Source organism: Saccopteryx leptura, chromosome 1 (assembly GCF_036850995.1).
Source record: "Saccopteryx leptura isolate mSacLep1 chromosome 1, mSacLep1_pri_phased_curated, whole genome shotgun sequence".
Lineage (NCBI taxonomy): Eukaryota > Metazoa > Chordata > Mammalia > Chiroptera > Emballonuridae > Saccopteryx > Saccopteryx leptura.
In genome coordinates, this window is record NC_089503.1 from 130,567,342 (window position 1) to 130,571,666 (window position 4,325).

Consider the following 4,325-nt stretch of genomic DNA (forward strand, 5'->3'; position numbering starts at 1 on the left):
TCATGTCCAAGTCCCAGTGACCGCTGCTTCTAGCTGGTAATGATTCAGGTAGACTGGAAAAGCCATTTGCAGCATGTGTGGATATGGAGCTTCTGTTCTCCTCTGCCTGGAGAGTTGAGACCAGGTTGCTTTTCCCACCTCAGGCACTTTTGCTCATGGGTTTGGGTGCCTGCCTCGGATTTCACCCCGGTGAGTGGGGCCACGTCTGCCCACTAGGACCACTTCTGGGGCTGCCTCAGCCTCGGTTGTTGTGAAGAGCTCGTCAGCATCACCAGGAGGTCTGTGCATCAGCTCAGACTGCAGCAGCTGTTGCGGGGCTGGGGGCATGCAGTAGCTTGGATCACCTAGGAGGTCACCCCAGCTTCCTCTGCCATTGAGGGCACATCACTGCCCCCACCCCACCCCCCACAGTGGCACCACAACTTCTGCCCTCACTGGTGGGCTTGTGGGCATCTGCACATACCACCTCTGCTCTCATCAAGGACGGGCCACTCAGTGAGCAGGACTGTGTGTGAGCCCAGACCTCTGCAGTGGCAGGGGCGGTTCTTTGCTCCACAGGCTGGCTTGCATGCACTTGCTGGAACTTCTGCAGCCATACCCTGCTGCCTCCCGCCTGCCTGCCCAGGGCGAGCACTCAGCAGTTTGGGGGGTGGTGTAGCTTAGACCTCTACACTCCCTATTTGTGTACCTAACATGGTGCCTGGCTCTAAATGCCTTTGTTGTAGCTATGGTAGGTGAGCTTCTGGTGGACAAGGCACTTTCTTTCTTTTGCTGGTGATGCTGTCCCATGAAATATGTTTACTTGAGATTTGGGGAGTGACTTAGTCAAGGATTAGGGTGTCCCTCTCTCAAAGTGTCTCCCCATGTGCCTCCAAGACCACTCTCTCCCCTGGAAACTCCAATCTTCCCAGCCCTATCCACTTCTGGAGCTCCAAGAAAGTGGCTGTGAGCAAGGCTGTCCATGCAGTTCCTTTAATATGGAGCCTGAGTCTGAGAGTCCTGTCTCCTTCTCTCAAATCATGTCTAGGCCTTTTTTTTTAAGGCAAATATAGTCCGTAAGCCCCACAGGCTTTAGGGTTCTAGGTTGGGATTCCAGTTTGGGGGATAAGGACCTACAACTCGCTGGACAGCCCTCCCCATCATGAAAGTCCCTCCTGGCCGCTGTTCACTCCCAGGAGCAGGGTAGCCCTTTCTGTGTCTCCGCCTTTCCTACCAGTCTCAGTGTGGGTTCTTTGGTGATTCTTGGCTGTAGAATCCTCTTAGTTTAATCCAATGTTTGTCTTTCATGATAAGTGTTTTCATATTTAAGTTATAATCCACCTTGGTTCTGGGAAGTGGGAGTTGGAGCATCTGCCTACTCTGTGGCCATCTTGGAACCCCCTATTTTGACTTTTGACAGCATTAGAAAACATGTCTGATTTGATTTTATCTTACATTATGACAAGTTTTACAAAACACTCAGACTGGTATAATTGTGCAAAAATGTTCCTATCTATGGCCTGTTAATGTTACATTTCTGGTATACCTAATTTCATGTTCTTTGATTGAACTTTATAGAAAACATAGCTTTTTTCCTCTATGAACATTTAAATATTTGAATCTGTGTGTCACATATTGAAAAATATCTAAATATTGAATTTCTGTGTTGTTTTTAGTTAGAACCCTAGAATTACTACATTAAGGTTTGTGAAGTTAGAGAGCATAAACTTCAAAGAAGTTCACATGGGTCACAAAGCTTGAAAAGTTATCAAATCAGCTGAATTGCTTAGGAAATATAGTGACCTAGAGTACAGAACATTCATTTTTGCCACCAAGAAAATATCTGTGGCAAGATAAGGACAAATTAAACCTCTGGAAGTTTCTCTCACCCAGGTCACTGTGGTGCCACAACCACCAAGCAGACCCTTTCTGATCATACTGTCTCAAGGGGGTATTCCATGCTGCCGGTATAGTAGCTTCCTCACTGAAGAATGTAGCCCTCCTCTGCCCAGGGGTATTGCAGGCAACTAGGATCTTTCACAATGGGGAGCCAAGTCTTGCCCCTGTACCACCTCTTCCTGAATATGGAGGAAAAGTTTGAGATGGATTGATTCTTGAGGAAGTCTTCTAGTTTCTTTATCTGAAAACTCTTGTAATAGGACCTTAGGTGCTCGGAACTGAGTTTAGCTTGTATTTTCTATTCAAAGAAATATATGTGGTTACTCCAGAGACCATCTGTGCCATATCAACAATAAGGTAATAAGGTTGCTTGTCTATTTAATTAAAAAATATGGTGTTTCTACTGGGGAATTTGATGATAAACACAATGAGCAAAAAATTTTTCAACTAGAAGTGAAACAGGCTTCCATCAAAAATGACCAGGATGCAACTGATCTGGAGAAGTCCCAGCAGGCACTGGTTCAAAAGCACCACTACCTTTTTGATGTCCAGAGGAATAACATTGCTATGGCCTTGGAGGTTACTTAATGGAAACGGCTGAGTGAAGTATACAGAGAGGTGAAGAATCACCTGGACTGTCATATCTCTGTGCAGCTTATGATGTGTCAAAAGGAATAAGAATGCATGATAAAATAAGTGGAGAAGCATGTGATGCAGAGCATCTCTGCACAGCAAAAAAAAAAAAAAGAGACAATTCTCAAGTACATGGCAGATCTAAAGCTGCTTGCAAAGAAGGCTCAAGCATAGCCAGTTCTGTAAATGCATCTATCGTGACTGAGACAGCCTTGCCTAAGTGGAAACTAGATTGTGTGACAAAATCTTATGTGCTGCCATCTACTGAGTTTACCCACCTAAAAATAAAAGGCTTGAATTTCATCTAGTCAGAGAACTAAAACAATCTCTTGGCCAATGAGAAAAAAAAAAAGGATAAGAGATAAAGACCCATTTAAAGTGCTCAGAACATTTAAACCTTATGATGAAAGTAAAATAATTTTAGAAACAAAAACCATTGCTCAGCCCTTCCAAGAAGACTCAACAAACAACTTTATATAGAGATGAATCACAGTCTTCCTCTTTCTTCTCTTCACCTGCTCATAGACTTCTACTGTGGGGCAGGCACAAAAGTACAGTCCACACACATAAAGAAAGTGGGGAAAGCAAGAGAGATAGAAGAAAAAAAGAAACAGGAGGAGGAGGCAAAGATAGAAGGAGGAATCAGAAGGAAGAGGAAGGAGATTTGGGATACAATAAAATGCTTATATTAATATTCTATTCCATAACTTTCAGAAGATTACATTACTGAAGCAAACTAAGAAATGCTGTCAATAATTTATCTTATTAGTACATGGACTAGAATATACCACAAGGATAAACTGACAACCAATGAAGAAAAGCTTCATATTTAAAATTGTGATCGTGTTTACTGAACTCTTATTATTTGCAAGCCCCATGTTAGGAACATCACAGATACAGAGATGACCTCAGACCCTGTTCCTTCATTCAAGTTAATTTGAAACATGATGGACTATTCACTATTTGACACATAACAATTTCATCAATGACATAGTTTCATTTCTGAAACAGAAAATTAGAAAGAAATTTTATTATTTATTCCAAAAATTGAACCTCAACACATTGATGACACCCTTTTCTAGAAAAAAAAATCATATGTTTACATCTTTTATTTGGGTAACTAAAACAAGCAATTTTATGCCTACTTACATTTGCTTAATATGCTTCCATTACAAAGCAACAGAGTGTGTAATATTAAGTGTGTCACTAGATATGGGGTCAAAAGGATTGTCTTAAAATTATTTTTTCTTCTAAATGTGTGACCTTGGGGGAATTTTGGACATTACTATGTTTCTGTCTGCAAACCTGACTATGTGGCTACAAGATATCCTGCACAGCCCCTGACAACTTGGTACATTTTTTTCTTAGTTCTACCCCAGCTGGTTGTACCTCCAACTAGAAGCCAGAGTCACCTGTCAGCCCTGAATACAGTGGTGACAGTGGGGTTCTCCAGTGGGGTTCTGTCCCAAATCAGGAATAGTGCAAACCATCTTGACATGCAGATATACCACACAGAGCTGGCAACTCCTATAACAAGGTGTTGTCACACTTACCAGAGCATATGGAAATATACCGGGTAATGATTCTGCTTTGTTAAAAACAAACAAAAACTCTTTATTTAGTATTGTGTGGCTAATGACTATATATCCCTGTGGGGCAAACTAGGATCCTTGAATAGTCTATGGTGAACAAGATATTTGGTAAAGATGATTTGAACTATGCACTTGATTGTGCACTTAAAAGTTGATCATCAAAAACAATATGGGAAAAATACAATTATGTTGCTTTGAATAGGAGAGGCCAGTGGGAAACCA

At 42.0% G+C, this 4,325-nt stretch overlaps 1 pseudogene; it reads left to right on the forward strand.

The window, feature by feature from the left end:
• The first annotated feature begins 568 nt into the window (after window positions 1-568).
• Window positions 569-2,685, forward strand: LOC136388130 (ATP synthase F(0) complex subunit B1, mitochondrial pseudogene; annotated as a pseudogene).
• The last annotated feature ends 1,640 nt before the right edge of the window (window positions 2,686-4,325 follow it).